This window comes from Athene noctua, chromosome 13 (assembly GCF_965140245.1).
Source record: "Athene noctua chromosome 13, bAthNoc1.hap1.1, whole genome shotgun sequence".
NCBI classification, from domain to species: Eukaryota; Metazoa; Chordata; class Aves; order Strigiformes; family Strigidae; genus Athene; species Athene noctua.
The window spans coordinates 8,284,290-8,303,183 of record NC_134049.1 but is presented as its reverse complement, the minus strand read 5'-3'; the positions used below and the strand labels follow the sequence as shown (position 1 = coordinate 8,303,183).

The window sequence follows — 18,894 nt, the reverse complement described above, 5'->3', positions numbered from 1 at the left end:
GCATTTCTAGGGGTGGGGGTCAGGAAGGGTGGGTGTTTGAGTACAGACATGAACATGCAAGTTGGTAATGACGTGTTAGCACTGGCATGTAATAGGATGTACATGATTATGCTTTTCAAGTGGATTTGTGTGTGCTGTAGCTAGCTGTGCGCTTGTATGCACATTAGGGGATGTGTTTGTATGTTCTGCTTGGAAGAAATTGTGCACAAAGGTGTGTGCATTTATCTCTGCTTATAGGCAGAACACAAAATGTGCAATTGGCATCAGTATTTCTTGAAATATGTGAGTGCATGTGTCTTGTGTATATGTATAATAGTACATGGGGCTACTTGTGGGTTTATGTTGGGCTAGGTGCAGCTAAAATAATGATGGACTGTGCGGCATTCTGCTGTCATGTGACATGCATAACCATCAGCCTTCCTGCTAAACCTTTCTTGCCTAGCACACGTGGGAATCTGTAGTAGCCTGTGAAAGGAAAACGGAGCTCATTTCTAGATGAAGACTGAAAAAAAAAAAAAAATGCACGAAGCAATGATGGAGTTCAGATTTCATTAGCTTCTGATATCTCTGCTCACAGGAAAAAATTCGCACTTCCTTGGTGACCTTTTAGTAAACGCAAAGCTAGGGGGGAAATCTGTCTTTCACTTCCTTTGCATTTGTAACTAATTAGAGTGGAGGTGTCGAGTGCGGTGTATAGCATTGCAGCAAAGCCTGCTGAAGGACAGCACGCTCACAACACTGGCATTTATGCATATGTTGCTTGCATATGGTAGCCTACGGGACAGCAGAGGAGATGAATGCCTTCTGAGGTCCTGTCCCCATCCCTTCTTCCAGCTGAAATTGGACCAGAAGATTAGGGCAGCCTCCTCACACTGTGCAGTCCAGTTCAGTGACACCTCGCTGATGTGAGGGGTGCCAAGGTGGCAGAAAGCAAAACAGCACAGGCAATGCCTGTCAGTACTGCTTCTTCAAGCTGATGTTACCTGCTGCATTGTAGAGCAGGGGGAAACGTCTTATCCCTTGTAATGTTTTCTCCTTTGCTGTTCATCCAGTATTTATCAAAAGATTGAAAGAAACGCACCATATCTTAACTCTTTTCATCTTTCTCTAGGGTCTTCTTGGAAATGTCTTTCTCAGCATAAACACTTTGGAAATGAAAACCACATGGAATGGATTTTGTGGCAGAGGAGCACAGGACAAAGAAAGACTATTTCAGATCGAGATGTAGAGTCAGATCCCGTTTAAGTACCCTTAACCTGTTGATACATAGATGTGTAAATGGTGACTTGTTATTCATGCCTGTGATACTAACTACGAGGGCAGACACTTGTTACCTGGCTATTCAGCTCACATTTTAGTGTCTGCTGTTGACTGGTGTAGCATGAATGATATCCTCCATGAGTTCATTGATAGAAAGGAGGAGAAATCTTATCAGTATTTTCTATGTCTCTGTGGAATAATCTTTTGTGATGCTCTCTGGGAGAGAAAAAGCTCAGGTAGATTTATGAATTCATGTGAAAAAGCTCTTAAAAGAGGGACAACCTAAAGAGAGATCACATTCATTGTGGTACAGGTTTGGCTTCTTATCAGCTCATACGTCCAAAGAATGAGAAGCATGTGGCCCTTCCAGGCCTGCTCAGAATACATAAGTACAGTACAGATGGCATTTAAGGTCAGTCTGGCATTGATGGAGATCCTGACTAGTTGAAAGAAGGGAGGGTAAACTTTTGAAGAGATGCTTATTTCATGAACACTGAATAACAGATATTTCAATCCCCAAGGTGCTTCATTAAGTATCCTACTCTTTCCAGTCAGTTCCACTGATTTTATTTGAGATCATACAGCTATGATAAACTGAATTAAAAGTGAGATCTCATAACTCCTTATCCAGAACTAAACCTTAAAGAGCTTCTAAAAGGCAGAATCAGTAATTGAAGGCCTTCTCTTTGAGACAGCCAGAATGCTCCCAAGACAACCAGAAGTGTTTTACCCATAATATTTTGGTGTCAATAATACAGAGGCTTGGCATAACCCCAAAATACTTCTTATTTATGTCTATATGCTTGAATTTAAAAGGAGAGGGGAAAAAATGAAAAGAAAACACAAAGTCTTAAGATCTTTTTCCTCTGTGGCACATGGGACTTTGGGGTGCAACAGCACAAAATTACTTGTTAAATATCGAGAGCTCAGTCTATAAGACTGTATAGAACTTGCTTTCCATTTGGAGGGAAAATCAGCAGTAGTGTGCACAGAGAGGATGAGTTCACATATAACTCATTTAACTTACCTCTGCAAGCTTAGCTTACTATTTGCCTATGAGTGTGGATGTGCCCACAGCTCTTACAGACCTGGTAACAGAACAGGTAGGGTCTGAACTGAGACTGTTTTTACTGATTGCACATATTCTTTAGCATGTTTCAGAGGTAGAAGAGATGCTGTGGAGTTGGACAGAACAAAAGGGAAGGAGATATTCAATCACAGGTGGATTTGAATGTTTTCAGTAGCTGAATATTTGTATTTTCATTCCTTGGCTTAAGGCTGACACCAAACTAAGGGGCTTTGGAGTGGTTTTAGGTGAACTGCAGGGGGAAATTTGTAAGTGGTGGAGCTGGGCCTGCTGAAGGTGGGATCTGTTGCATTTTTCCAGTCTGAAACTGAAATGGCTGAGACTACAGGGTGGAGGAGCATGAGCAAGGCAGCGTTAGTGGCACTGTCACAGAAAGCACAGCACAGGTTTATGCTTATGCATAACTATAGCCTGCATAATCCATTGCTTGCTGATAAGTGTACTATGTTCACATACAAAGAAGCGAAAAAGAACAGGGTATATTTTTCCCAAACCATTTGCCAATCATTTTTTATTTTCATTAAGAGTCTGGGTAATAGTACTGCTCAGCTTGGCTCTGTGTAAAAGGGCTTAATTTTTATGGTTCCATTTAGTCACTTTTATTGTGTTATTTCTTAGCTTGTTGATGAATGAGTCCTGGTTATACTGAAGCAAATGCCTGGGAAATAGAAAAACAATTCTGTGCTATCCTTCTGTATGTATTGGGGGTGACAGGTATTGCTGGATATAATTAGTTCACTTATAAAGGACCAAGATCTGCATTCTTGTGTTTTCCTGTTATAACACTAATTACTAGAAATTATTAGCATGGTGTTAGGAAATGCACGAAGACTATGTGCACAATTTACAAGAGAAACAGAAATGACTCTTGCTGTGTTTCCATTTAACTACCTGCCTGTACTTTCCTGAATCACACATCAGGTGAGTGAGTGTTTGTATGGGTGGGGTGTTTGTGTGGTGAACGTTTGGAAGTGCAAACTTGGAAGTGCGTTGGTGGAAGGCTACGATTGAATGTGGGTACATGCATGTGAGTGTGGGAAGTAGTCCAAAACATGTTCTCTCAGACCTTCCAAGTGTACAAACGTGCACTGGTGTGTCTGATGAACATATTTTGTGTACTTCTGAATGGGTGCTGTTTTATAGTACCTGTGTCTTAGAAATATGTCCCTGTGCATCTGATGATGTGTATGTATGCGCAGAGGTATGAGCATGTCTGAAGAGTGCATATCAGCCCAAGCAGGAGATGATACGATCTACAAAAATCTACTACAAACACCACCTTAATAATGTTTAGAAGTCATTTTGTATCAAGGAAGCAGGGGATTTTCCTCAGCAAAAGAAGAGCCACAAATGAAATGAGAGCATCTATAGCAGTGACCATGCAGTTGATTGTCAGTCTGAGACAAAGAACTTCCATAAGTGCTTTTTTCTCACTGATCCTCACAGATGTGACCTCTAGTAGTAGCAGTTAATAAAACTTTGGGGTTTTTACTAGAGTTTTTTTGTTTGTATGGGTTTTTTTTGTGTGTGTATGTTGTTTTTTTTTTTTCTCCCAGAGAAATGATCAGAAGAGCTTGGCAGAAACTGGCATTTCTTGAAAGTCATGTCTAACATTTTTTCCACTGTCAGCCAGTCTCTTTAGTCTCTGAACATAAGACTTGCCAATAAAAGTCCAGAAATAGCTTCTCTCACTAGAACTAATGTTTGCCAATAATAGCTAGGGAATAGGAAAAGAAATCTATTTTGGTAGCTGGATTCTAACATGAGGTAACCTTGTTGGCTTTAACAAAAATTAATTTGGCACCTAAAGTTAAAAGGTTTATTTGTACTGGAAAGCTTTTTGACCAAATTCAAATATGATAGTTGAGAGGTGATATGTGTTAACTACTTACGGACAGGAAGGTGTCAGAGGAGTGTAATGTAAGGCAGTGACGTTGGTCTTAATCTCACTGTGGTTTAAGATGTTGTAACCTCTATACTGAGGAGTGTGGGAGAAAGTTGTGCTTGTACCAGTTTAGTCTCCATCAACATCTGATGATGAGATTTCTCTAACATCAGGATGGAAAGTGAAGGACTGTAGAGCTGAAGTGGAAGGGACAGGAAGGTTCAGCTCAGCTAGTGATAGACAGACAGGTTGAGGGACCAGTTTCTCTTGTCCAAGCTACAACTTCTGCATTATTGCTCATCTGGTTTTGAGATCGACAGTTTGGAGTGCCTTCACTGAAAGAAGAATTAAGGCCAGTTATAGCAATAGGAGAAATGGAGTTAATACCAGATGTGTCTCCTTGTCAGCCAAGGCCCTGTCCCACTGCTGCTGAGCATGGTGGGCAGGCCAGGCCTGTGAAGAATAGTCAGGTTCAGCCAAAAGCCCAGATCACCAGACAAGTCCATGCTGATGAAGCAGATCCAAGGTTAAGCCAGGATCACAAGCCAGTGAATCAGAATCAAGTCCGGGAGGGTGACAGGATCAGCCAAGATGAAGCCAGGAAGTCAGTCCATAGGTCAGAGTCCAGACTGATGAGGCCTGTGGGCAAGATTGATAAGCAAATATGTTTGTTGCTTTTGCTTGGGAAGCAAAACCAGATTCAGGTTCTCAGATGCTGTAATAACAGCTATTCTGATAGAAGCAGACATCTTCCATCTGCTGCCATCCTTGAGAATCACCGCTCTCTCCCAAAGTCACACATCTTTTAGTCCTCCTCTTGTCTGAAAGCCCATGGCTGTATGTCATCTTCCTTAACCTGTCCAGATTCCACCCCTTTCCCTGCTGTGTGGGGAAAGCAGCATCTCTCCATCTACCTTGTGTTCTGCTATCCATCTGCACCTACAGAGACTGGATATTCTTTGTTAGAGTGACAGTGGTCCTCAGAGGATTCCTGGACCTGTCTGTCCTCAGGCTGGTACTCAAGAAGTTAAGAGTGAACCTGATATATGGCAGACTATAAGTAAAGAATCCAGGCTCCTCAGAGTATGGAGATAGGCAGCTAATCTTCCTGAGGGAAGGACTTAGGCTCAGGAGAAAGGGGAGAAGCAGGGGGTAACTAAAGATCTGACTGCTGTCCTGCTCTCAGCAGCTAACTCATTTTGTCTAAGTGAGTTTCATATGTTGCTGTTGGTTCATTAAAAAAAAACAAAAACAAAACCCCAGACTTTTCTTTGGTTTTGGGGTGTGGGATTTTTTTTTAAACTTAATCTTTATTTTTTATTAGTCTCTGATTATTTTTTAAAGAAATATGGCAGAATTCCAGATGAATAACTTCAAACAATCTTTTTCTAGCAGTGAGAGGTGAAATGTGAGAGGCAAAGAGAATTGTGGGCTCTCTCCCTAGCTCTGCCAATGCCCTTGATGAGGTGACTTAGACTAGGTTACTTCTCCTCTGATTCAACATCCCTGCTTGCAGTACTGCTCTCCTACCTCCCAGAGGGTATCCTGCGATTAATTGAGGGATGTATCTAAATGGCTTTAGCATGCAAGCTGAAAGTCACCAGGGACAAAACTGTTACTAGGGCAGGAATAAAGGTCAGGCCCTTGCTGACATTGTTGTCTTGATTAATTAATACACTAATCTCTATAACTCCTCTTCAGCAAATATAATTTGGCCTCATTTCTTGTTTTGTTCATTTTTTCGTGACTTAGCTTTGAGAGAATTAATGAAAAGAGCTAGATGGAAAATAGAACTTCTCACTGTATGCCCTTCTCTTGACCAGCTTTATGCCTCATTACCCCCTTGGGATCCTTTGCCCTTGCTTGCCTGAGGACTTTGCAGAAAAGTCCCCTGGCCAGTTAAATGACTCTTCACTGGACACCAAAACAGACTTATCTCTCGATTAGGAATTTGTGGAGTGATATCCAATTACTTGAATTACTAGGAAAGCTGTGTGTGGAATTGACTAAGAAGAGAGTTACATTTGATACTATTTTCCTGTGGCTATTTCCTATGGGAAGTTGCAAGACTAATGCTAGAAAATGTTAGGGAGTCTTTGTTCCCTTGATGAAGTCTGCTGAAGGGCTGAGTAGCCATCCGTGACTGCAGGAAGGAGGTGAAGGTAGTTTGGATTCTGTGACTGATACAGCCCTGGGGCTCGGTGTTTCGGGATGGCCACTTCTGAACACAGTCTGTCTGGGATGAATTAGGAATCGCTACCAGCATCAGAAGATGCAGCGGGAGCAGAAGGCGGAGTGAGTAAATGTATGTGGTGAAGTCCAGTGAACCAACCCAACCCTGAATAAGCAAGAAGGAACATTCCCTTCAGGTTGCTACCCAGTGGGAAATCAAAGAATGAAGAAAATCTCTCCTTGTCTCCTATTCAGCTTAGTTCTGGTTTGTTGTACTTTCCATTCCTTTGTGATTACATCTGTGTCTCGGTCAGGTATTGTTTTCTGCTTGAGTTGGGAACATTCCCTAAAGCTGATCTGAGTGCACAATACCCTCGTTCTCTTTCCAGGCCAATTTTAGACTGAATTTTGGCAAATTACACAAGTGCAGAATGCTTACTGTCATGTCTTACATCATCATTTTCCGGTATCATTCATTTTTCCTTTGACAGATTTTTAACACTGTCAGTCTAATACGTATCATAGGTTGAACTGTATTACCATAATAGAGTGCATTGTGGGTAATCCCATGCAAATTGTTCTGTGAAGATTCATGCTAAATTATGTTCTTGCCAAAAAAAAGGCAGAAAAACAAAGGCTTTTTTTTTTTTTTTTTTTTTTCTTTTAACTGTTTGTTCTTTGGATTTCAGAGCAGCTGCCAGAGGCATAGGTTTGAGTCAGTTGTTTGACATTCAGCACCATGTGCAGTGATGTTCCTCCTCACAGGACACTGCTAAAAGGATGGAGTTGTGCACTGCAGTGAGTTTTCTATATATGTCTGAAGTTTAGTTTTAAAACATTACTAGCTTGTCAAAGGAAAAATCTGAGTCAATGTTGGAGGGGCACAGCAGAGAAATGTCTTTTCCTGCTTTTTCCAACTCCATTTTAGAAACATCTATAGGAAAAAAACAGTTTTTATGAACTTAAAGGGCATCAGATGCCTCTTGGAAGTGGCACATCGGATCATATATAGTGTTGGTTTTATATCTTTGTCATACTTTGTTCTCTTTTACCAAGGTCATTTGCTTGGAAACTGTCTGCTTTGTTGCTCTGAAAGTCCATATACTTCCCCAAACTGAAGCAGTAAGCCTCCTTTTGGATGGACCACTTGATTGTAGTAGAAATGATTGCAGTGTCACAAACAGAGGATTATAATTTTCAGTAGAAATCATAAAAGCAGATTGAAAAAGGACTCCTAAGAAAAAGGCAGGTTGTTCTTATGCAAATTTTCTCAGGTGGTATGGCTGCAAAATAGGAAATCCTGAAAGCCTCTAATCTGGAGTCAGCATCTTCTCTGCTGACAAAGGTTTATGTTCTTCGCTGTGAATGGTCAGTAGTTTTTCAAAGACTCAGAAACTTGTCGTTTATTTTCACAGGGCCTGTATACTTCTCACCTGATGCTCTAGGAGATGAAGCATTTATCAGTTGCTATGCATTTACTTTCTGCTAGTTCCATCTCTGAAAAAGGCAATGTGGAAATACCCACAGCAGAACCAGGGGAAATGTAAGCTGCTTTTGTGTGAGTCACATCAGTTATCCCCCCTGCTAGAGATAGATGCCTCCCCCTCACCCTACTTATGTTTCTCTGATCTTGTCTCCCTTTCTTCAGTCTGTTCCTTACATTCTTCAAAGACCTGAGTTCTTTTTCTCTTTCTCTTTCACTCCAAAAGCACAGTAAGTCGAGATGTTAAACTGAGCCTGTGCTGGTGGGATTATACAGGGGAAGAGGCTTATACATGTTTTGCAAAAGTCCAAATTCAACTGCCAAGTCTAACCGATACTTCTCCTTGGTAAATAAGTCCAAATGTCTAAAAGCATCTGCATGCTGCTGGATGGTCCTTCATGAAAAAGCACCACAGGTTCATCTCTCCTGTAATAAAGTAAAAGCTTCAGTTTTGATTTTTTTTTTCTTTCCGTTTAATAATATTTTTTTTTCAGCCAAAATTAATGTAAAAATAACCATCAGACATTTTAGTGGCTGTCAGCTTACTTTGTACCACTGGACATGTGGGCTGGTGATAAAATGAGCCTTTGGACTCTGCAGACCTGTAAACCCTAGTTAGCAGAAAGAACTTTCATGATGTTTGATTTGTGACTCTGAACTCATTGGAGGATGTCCTTTCTAACCCAGCTTCTTAATGAAAAGATCAGTGACTTACCTTTGGGCCATCTGGTAAAATCTCCCTCTGACCCAGCTTTATCATGTATTCTTTAACTCTTTATATGGTATTATTGTATTGCACGTTCGTTACATGTACTTATATTAAATCAGAGCAGACATCAAAGAGGGTCCTGCAGTACTTTTGCCTGATTTACCCTCAGTCTTATCAGCCATTCTCTAGGTGGCTAGTACAGAGTATTCAAAAGAAAGGGAGAAAAAAGAAACAGCCACATTTCCACTGTTATTGTCCATTTTTCTGTTAAATGTGACAAGCAGCAAGAAGGTTCCTGTGTCAGAAGGATTATGCTGACACCTGTAAGAAAACAGCCACCGAACTCCTCGCTTGTACTCCCATCCTTCAGCTTCAAAGGGAGAAGTTACCGGCTGGGGGAAGCCCTCTCCTATGCAGTGTCCCTTTCCTCTCTGACCTGAGCTGGCATAGATGATTTTTGTGCTTTCCGATGTGCCTTTGGCTTGGAAAATCAGTGACTCCTTTGTTGTTTCAGAAGTGCTAATAAAATAAATTGTAGAATCATAGTTGCTTCTGACACTGATCCTGAGGTTGTAGGGAGTGATAAGTGGGGAGGACAGCTTTGATGCTGTTTGCTGAAGATGACCAAAGAGAATTTGTGATATGAAAAAAAGAAATTAGCCTGGAGGGAGTCATTTATAATTTAGGAAAAAAGTCTCAGGTAGCTCTTGAGTTGTATCAGTATAAGGGGATGGACATACAGTGCTTGAAAGGTTAGAGTAATGAACATTGAAATGGGAGAGGAAGGTGCAGCACTGTAGATGGGCCTGTGTTCTTACCTCTCACCTGTGGATCTCTGTGTGAGGACCTATTTAAAGTAAGTTTTTTGAGGAGACCAACACCCAGAGAGTATCAAGATAATCTCTTCTGAACACATGCGCATAATTATTCCACCATGGAAGTTGGCATGTGATGTTGTCTAGGCAGGAAAACCACCACCAGGTGGAAACTCTGCTCTGAGGCCATTGGCAGAAGACCTCAGAGGAAATGAATGATTTTGTGAGCAGGGTTAGATCTGAAAAAAAGAAGCATGCTTCAAGGCATGATCAAAAGGCTCTGGAAGAAAATATGGGACCCTCAGGACTGGAGTAATAAGAGATTGTGTAGGCTGAGATTTGGATGCATTCTGGAGCTATTTGTGCTGCCACGCAGACACAAGTATATTGGCAGAGCTGGTAGGCAGCCAGGATGGGAACAGAGCAGGATGCTGTGGGACCATGCTGGCTGGTTTATACATGAAGACAATGCTTGCATGTTGTTTCCTTTGTTATTTTATATTTGTCTAAGGTTATAACTCTCAGAATCAGGTGAAGCCCAGATTTTATTTGTGTTAGAGTTGTAAAGAAACTAAGGAACAGAGGATTCAAACTACTAAAAAGAAAACATTAAAAATGGCCAGCTGACTAGATAGCAGACTGTCTAAAGCATCTTTCAGAAGGTGCTAATTATGATTCCTCATGTTTAAAAACTTACTCCATGGATGAGAGAACTACAATAACAGATCCACTAGTGCTGGAGTAACACAGGGATGAGGAAACACAGTAACTGAGGGTGTTACTTGTGCTGTGATAATATGGTGAATTTTTTTTGAAAGAGCTATAAGTATTGGAAGATGAAGGACAAATGGTATATGAAGTTTTCCCATGGCTTTCAGGGGTGAACCAACACTAGTTTTCATGCCGATTGGGTTGCTGGGCATCCTAGACAAGTCAGAGCTGATGAAGAGAACTTCCTGAAAAAAAAAAAAAAAAAAAATCAAGAAATTTTAGGAATTATGGAGTGAGACACAAAAGGACTGCTTCTGTAGTCAAAACCTAGTTAAAAGGCTGGAAAAAGTAAGTAGGATATAAGGCATCCTTGGGATGGAAAGATACTGCTAGTAACTTGACTCTAGCTACCACTCTGTGAATTGTTGTTTGTCAATATTTATAATTTTAATGACTGGAAGGAAAGGAAAACAGTAAGAGAGTAAGATGTACTGTTTGCAGATGATACAAATTATATGGTAGGAAGGAGGGCTGAAAGACTGTGGGTACTAGAGTGGAAGATGAAACATAGGCAGTGGCAGGGTAAAGCATGTTTGAAGGAATAGTTTAAAGCATCCAGACACATGGTTGTTCTCTGAATTAGCTCTAACCATTCAGGAAAACATAAGTAGCTATTATAAAGACAGCTTGATAAAGATGTCTGTGCTATGTGCAGCAGCAGCAATAAAAAAAGTGAATAAGGTGCCTGCGTGTGTGAAGAAAGAGGTGGTCTTGGAAGGTGTTGTAACGTCCCTATAGACGTGAATGGCAATACCTCCTGTGGAGTATTGTGTTTGTTACGGGTCATTTCTTTTGTAAGAGACAAAGCAGTGATAAAGCGGAGCTAGAGCGAGCAGATGAAAGTGTTTAGTGGCCTGGAAGGCAGCTTCAATACAGGGAAAGCATTAGGGATATGAGAGCTATTGAGTTATAAATGGAAGGAATAAAGCATTACAGTGCAGAGAGCGCGGGGAGAGACTTTGCAGTGGGGTGGATGTTTGGCGGCAGCGTAGCGGGAAGCAGGCTCACAACCCCGCTGTATTCTCCTCTACATAATGTTGCTGCCAGTCCAAGACACAATTTTACTTCTCTGTTAGGCTCCATAACGTGCTAGTGTGGGGGGAGCAGAGTGCCAGAGAGAATGCGGGTCAGAGTGTTATTAGGCTGGAGCAACAGGGGCGATGTCTGGCTTCTGCTGTGTTGGCTTCTTGCTAAATCTACTCTAGTGCCTCAGTCCTTGTGTTGGTGCTAAAGTGAAAGGTAACTGGGGTCTCATTTCAGGTAGGGAATAAAAGCACAGTAGCCTTGTTGTGTCATTTTGGTCAATACATATTTTCATCATCCCTGTGATGGAAAGAATAGCGTGTATTTTACTGGGGTGAAAGGCTGTAAGGCTTCCCCCATTGCAGTTTATAGCACAGTGAATTTTAAGATGCAAACTACTTTGAAAGTTCCCAGTATTGTTAATTTAAATACTTTAAAGACATATAGAAAAATAACAAGGGTATAATATAATACAAGGATATGTGGCCACTTCATGAAATTAAGATGCAACAATTGATTCTTCACCTAAGACATAATTAACCTGGGGATCCCTATAGTGGATGGCGTGATGAAGACAAATACCTTATTAAGAATTTTTAAAGCTGGTTAGACACTTTACGAAGAGCATCTGCATTTACACGAGCCAGATTAATATTATGAATATCATAAATCCTTTTGTTCCAAGGCATGCGGTGATCACCAGCCAGGATTAGAAAATCATTTTACACCCATGGTGAAATATGGCCAAACTGGGTAAATTCATAAGGCTTGGGTGGGCCAGAAGTCTGGTCACTTTTCTGTATGTTGAAGCTATTTATACAGAGAAACTTTTAAGTAGAAGTAGAGAAGGGAAGAAATGTGATCCAGGGATTAGGCTGCCAATTTAGGACTTGCAAAATTTCAGCTTCTTGCTTTCCCAGACTGCTTTTAAGAGCTAATTCATTTGATACAGATTCTGAAACATACTTAGAGCCCCACCTCCCTTTTAATCTCCAGATACCTCAGGCTACAACCTGTCTGTGACTTGTTCCAGGTTCCACAGTGTTCAGATAGCAGGAAAAAGTATGTATGTGAGAGAAAGTTATGGATAGACTACTGATGAATTTTCAAGACCCTGTCAGATGATATGATACCAGTTAACCTGTTGCAAATACTGGGAACATGGGGAGGAAGGATGCTTTCTTGAATAAAGCACTCGATTGTCACCAATGTAAGGTAATCACCTTCTTTCCTTATAGTGCTGCAGAATCCCTACGTGACTTTGAACAGTTGCCCAGTTCTGCTCCTTGTCTGCCAAGTAGGAGGCTTAAATATCCTGGAGCAGCACTCGTTTTCCTTTAGGAATTAACATGTTGGGGTGTTTAGGTTTTTTTTGTTTTGTATTGTTTTTTAACTTGAAAAAATAACATCGCCCATGGTTTTTGTTAGCTCTACTATCAAAGGCTGGCCCTCTGGACTGTCAATTCCAAGAGACTCTTCTTCATCTTCATCAGAACCATCTGCAGTCCTTAGAGACACTCCTGACCCTGTCACTGTGAAACAATGCAGATTCCTCCAAAGCACTCGGTTCTGCCCTGGCTTATCATTCACTCAGCTTCTTCAGTTCTGTTTGCAAAGACTCTGTGGAACGAGGTGAAAGATTGCTCAGTGTCTGCAAAGAGAGGGATAATCTGTTGATGATAGTCCAGGTCCATCTTGGAACCTAAAAATAGGTCCCTAGCATGTCACACAGTAATGAATGAGACAGAAAAGCAATGTACTACTCAACTTTATTGGAAAGCAAGAACTCTGCAAAGAATAGCATGTTCCTATATGGTTTGTCTGCATAGGGGGAAAATATCCTCATTTCTCTTTGTCTTTTTGTTCATCTTTTGTTCCTAACATGACCACCCTTCACAATTATGGCCCACATAATAAAAGTATAGCCTGTTCCTGTGCTATTGAAGAAACAGTCTGGCAAAACTGGGCTTTCTGGTACTACCTTCAGTCTTGTACAGCAAAGCAGAACAGGTAGAACAGCATCCAACAGACAGGGGAAACATTCTCTGTCCAACTAGTACCTTCTGTATGTGTGCAGTCTTTGGGGAGGTGGGAAGTTAAAGCCACCCCTGTACCCATCCTGGGTAGTTTGCAATTGTTTGCATAAAACATGAGGTAGCAGTGTGTGGGATAGAGTGACCAAGCAAAGTAGCTAGCTGAGGTCTGCAAACACAACATTAATATGTTTTCTTTGGCTCTTCCAACATATGATGAGCTTGCCATATACTGAGGATGGAGTAATTCATGAGAGATGATTATGAAAGGGAGAAAGGATGCTGAAGGAGGAGCAGAGGAGGAGAAGTTGGGGAGGGAGACAAGGCTGGAGGGAAAAGACAGTTGTGGAAATACTGTGAGGGAAAGTTGTGGAGGTGAGTGTCAGACAAATAGCTAGTCAGCACATCAGAAAGAAGGAGGAAACCCCTCCCCACAGTAGAACTGGAGAATTCATAATCTAAATAATTGTTTTGCTGGAGAACCTGGCCACAAGTTTTTGTTTGCTAAATCCCCAGTTCTCCTATGAACAGGTTGTTCAGGATTCTTTCTCCAGCAGATCAGAGGGAGAAGTCATTTCATCTTCCCATTCACTGCATTCCTTGAACAGTGTTGCCTGTAACGTATGTATCTTTAACCAGGGAAAGAGTCCATCTGAATGATTAAAACAATAACCACTTCTTTGCTTCTGTACCAAGAAGTTTGCTCAGACAAAACATCAGCTGAGTTCAGCAAAAGTTTTGTGAGGGGATTCAAAGCAAACGAGGCCTTGTTTCCTCACCACGTGCCGAAGTACCAGATGTATTGAGGACAGACATTCAGAGCAAGACATGCCTCTCCAAGGGCAAGAAGGGGGGTAGAGGTTTCCATTAGCTTTCTTCTTGTTATCATTCCTTTGTATCGGCATCCTTTGACCTCAAGAACCCCTCCTTCTTTCTCACCCTTTTATCTCTCCCATCCTTTTATCTTCTGTCTCTAACTCCATCCTCTCTCATCTTTCTTTCTAGAAATTCCTGCTAGCCTATTTTTTTCTTGCATCTTCAGCCTTTTCAGCTTGCTTAATCCTCTTGAAATCTGGCCCAAACTCCCATCCCCTCCACTTCATCTGTTTTGCATGCCATACCTGCTGCTTAGAGATCTCTAGGGCATGAGAAAACCTGCCTTATTCCCTCCTGTCCTAGTTGTCTAAATAGCCAGTTCCCCAGCATGTGTCCGCACACTTTCATTCACAGGGGCTGAAAGGACGGTAACCTTTAGAGCTGGCCCAAGCTAAAATTAAGGCTGCAGACACCAGGCACCAAATGTTTCATTCAGCTCCCTGGTTTATCCTCTAGAGCCTCCAAATGGTTTCTATTAGTATTCTGAGGGAGAGCTCACTGATGGAATTAGTGAGAAACCAGACTGTCAATTTATTTATACCCAGCCTTAGGGCATAACCATTGTGCATGTGTAAAGCTATTGAGATGCAGAGAATATTCTGTAAGTGTATCTGTATATGTATTGACTTGGAAGTGAGTTTGCAGGGAAAAGCTGTTGCCCCAAATATTGAACAGTGACCAAAAGGAGGAGAGGCCACTGAAGTGGCTGTGATGCATGCCAAAGATCCTTTTTAGGAAACAATTGATCCTTCTAAAATTTTCAGTCTACTTGTGTTTATAAGTATCTTCCATCTCTAATTTTATTGTAGCTCTAGTTACCCTTGTGGATTATTTTCTAATTTAACTTTTGGAGTCCTTCTACCTTTTTCAACAATATCTGTGTTATGAAACTATTGCTGCCTTTGGCTGTGGGAGTATTTAAAGCATATGAGTAACGAATAACAAAGTTTTTCCGTTGCATTGTCATTTAGCTTGTGAATTATTTTGAAGGCAAGTTGAGAGATATTGGAAACATTTAGTTGTGGATATTTATTTGTTGAATCAGTGATGAGTATGAAGGAAACATTTTTCCAGTATGATTTGATCAATTTTGTTTAGGAAAATTTGTATTGACGATGTCCTGGCCAAACAATATGTCAAGGAATAGCTTTTTTTCCAGCCTTCCCGTTTCTTATTACAGTGACAATGTCAATTAAGAGATGCAGGTGAGCATCCCACTGTCCCAGCACATTTATGCTAGCAACAATTTCGGCAGAAAAGACAAGAAATTAATTGGTTTAACTAGACCAAAGTTAGTAGACTGTCTGTTTCATTCATCTGATTGGTCCTGTCGCCTACCTCTAGAATTTGTTTCTTCCCATGAAAAATAAATATCTCCAAAACTTGGACTGCTATTAGGCATCATCTACTTCCATGCTGTCTGTTGCAGTATGAAAATGTGAAAAGGGATTAGGAAAAGTTGTTTAGCTCCATTATTCTCTGTAATAGCCAGGAAACAATTAACTGTTATCCCTTAACATGATGCCTGCAAAAGACTGCATGACAGGGCCCCTGGGACCAATTTGTATTGCTCTGTGGAGTGTGATACATCAAGCTGATGCTGGTCCAGACTGGTACTTTTATGTAACAGAAAACAGAAACTGTGCAGAAATGTGAGCTGATCATCAAAGTAGGGTAGTTTTGTTAGCGTGTTTCTGAGGCTGGACTAATTAGGACTGATGAGCTTGTCTGCACTTTCTGGTGCAGAGATACTGTTTCCTGCTTCAGAATTTGCTTAGATTCTGCTGATTTGGAAGACTTTGCACCATGCTTCACTGCTCATGTAGACATGTCCAAAGGAGGACAGAGTTAAAGCATTGTGCTAGAGAGAAGATGGGGTTACTGAGAATCCAGAGTGGCAGGACACTGCAGGGAGGTGCTGTCAGGCAGAGCAGCTTCCCCTTGTACATCTGTGGCAAACGGACCGTACACTGTCAACACGTGTAAAAGCAAACAGCTTCCCTGCCATGGAGGTGTGCTTCCTACCAGCTTCTTAACCAAACCAAGGTGCACCACTTTTACTGTTTTCTTTTTGCTTTCTCACGTTTCTTGTAGAATATTTTCACGACTCTTGAGTTCTAAGCACAATCTCAAAAACTTTACAACCGTGTGTGCTGCACAGCTACAAGGGAAATGCCTGGAGACCAGGCTACCCTTTCAGCAATGCAACTGGGACCGATTATTAACCACTACACCAACTCCTGGCATTGCTGGCAGATGCCATCAATAACATTAGTTTGATATGTCAGTTCTGTCAATAGCTTCACTTTAATGGTAGCCATGCTATGCACCTCCAGCTCCACCGTCTGCTGAGAGCTGAGGAAAGAGAGGGAGAGAATTATCTGAGTTAAAAAAATAAAAGTCTGTCTGTGTTTGAAGTGAATAAAGTATGTTAACAAGTAATCCTCTAGCTGAGGTTTCCAGCTGTTACTCCTGAGCTGTCTGGTATCAAAGCAATACGGTTCCATCGTACAGCAGCTAACTTCAGTGCATGAGCAATTACTGTGTGAGGGTTCTAAGGTATATTATAGTTTTATTATTATTATTTCACTGCTCATAGTTTCTTAAGGCCTCTTCATATCCTGAATAAAGCTACAGGGAATCATAAAGCCACAGGCTGAGTTTTAGCACAGTCACTATTCGCATCTCCTGGATTGATAGGTATTTAGTATGTTGCCTTGATCTCGGAAGCAAGACCCTGAGATGCACCCCAGGGAAAGCCGTGAGGTGTTCTTTGTATTTTTTGCCCCTGAGAAAATAACTCTTTTGCTGTGGAAATGACATATTTTTGCTCAGAAATGTCACCACTTCTGCCTGCTGATTGTAACTCTGCCACACTAAAATGTCTTAAGTAAAATAATAAAACATTTAGGAATCTATGCAGAGGTGCTAAGCACTCTCATTGTTTTGCATTAATGACCCTTGGTTCCCATAAGCCTTTCCCTCTGTTTTCTTACAGTTATTAATTATTACTATTGTTCATTGTACCTGGATCTTGCTAGGCAAAGCTTGCAGTGGAGGTGAATAGGATGAAGAGAAGAAATGGTGTCAGAGATTTGCCCACTGTGATAAAAACACTTAAAGAGACTATTCTGAGAGCAGAAGTCAGTTCTCCAGAAACCCTAAACCTTGCCTAGCACTGAGGCTGTGTTTTCTCAGACTGTCTGTGTGCTTTTCTGGGCAGGTCCTGTTCTTATCTAGTTGTCTGGCCGTTCAATATATGTTTGAGCTCTGTATTATTTTGTGTTACTTGTGTTCATCATCATAATTACAGATTCATGTTTCACTCACAGGGTTTCAGGGAGGAAACAGAATTACAACATCTTTACTGTAGGAAAATGTATTTGTTATCAGATAGGGTTTTGAAATGCCAAATGATATTTGTATCTGCTGGACCCACTAGAGATGAACTGGTGGTTTTCATTATGTCCATGTAGTTTGTGTCCTCTAACAAAAATGCTCAAAAAAAGCTTTGCAAGAGAGCTGCAGATATTTATGTGAGAAATCTCTTCTTTCTTCCATCCACCTGCATGTTGTTTGGCTCAGAAATAATCTTTCAGCTATACAGAGCTACTCAGACCCGAGGATCCCAAGGCACTTTACAAATGCAACAACTTTATACAGGGAAAAAAAAAAAAAGGAACCATGACATCAGAGCTCAGCCTCTTATCATGGATTACCAGAACATGTATGGCTTCATTACCAGTAAGATGTCCACTAACAAATATCTAGAAGAGGGTCAAGTGCAGGCCATGCTGGCATGGAGCTCCCACTGTGCATAAGGCTAGTGCCAGGACTGTGAGCATGGACCCCTGAGAGTTGCTAAGGAAACAGTCTTGGAAATGGAGCTGGAGCTCTCGTGAGAAGGTTGACTGCAGCGTTGGTTTGTGCTGCAAAAGCGCATAGAGCTGATACTGGCAGAGGCAGCAATTGATTCCACCCCTGATGTGTTAGCATTAAGGAGTACACGTGATGCAGTCACTAAATGCCAAAGATAAGGGATTTTGCAATATCTTAGTTTCCTTTTGGTGTATCCGAGCTTTGTTTGTCTCCTGCCCTCTCATCGCTTGCATGAAACTGCCATCGATTACATTGACTTATGCCTATGCATGCTCTTGGTGTGTTTCTTCTTTACTAGATCTTTATTTTTTTAATTAGCAAAAAAATACCGACTATTCATAATCGGGAATCTTCCAAGTGAGGATCCACAGCTTGGAGGAGTCCTCCCTTGAATGATGATGCTGATAATCCAAAGCCTGTTTGTGCTTCTTTGTTTCTGCTAGAGAGGCATCAGCTTTTAATAGACTGAGAAATTACTTAGATGTGTTTGTTATTTTGCAGTTACTTTGCAATTGATTTTCTTAAAAAGCAATTCATAACTTGTTAAAGATCTTTTCCCCTCTTCTCTCCCCCACCCCAGTTTCCTTTTTTATGTTTACCACTGCCCAGTGTTTACAATCATAGGACCTATTTTTTTTTTTCCCCATTGCTTAGGGAGATGACTTGTCTACAAAGAGAAATAAAAAATGAGTTCTAATGTTTTGCAATAGTGAGTTTAGAGATCCTCCTGGGCTGTGAGTCCAACTCTTAGAATGACTATTTCTGCAAATGTAGTTGAGGTAGTTAAAATACTTGCCTCTGTTTCCCCATTTGTAAAATAGAGGCTATTTTAGAATAGCTTCTGTAGACCAACTGCTGTCAATTAATTTACAAATGATTCTGTAGGGGAAATTTCCATATG

The 18,894-nt window shown here is 41.1% G+C and overlaps 1 protein-coding gene across 1 annotated transcript in view; it reads left to right on the top strand.

Annotated features, from left to right (window-relative positions):
• The window catches only part of AGBL1 (AGBL carboxypeptidase 1), a 268,409-nt gene that overhangs the window by 164,849 nt on the left and 84,666 nt on the right, over positions 1-18,894 (top strand). The gene's annotated exons all lie outside the window — the stretch shown is intronic.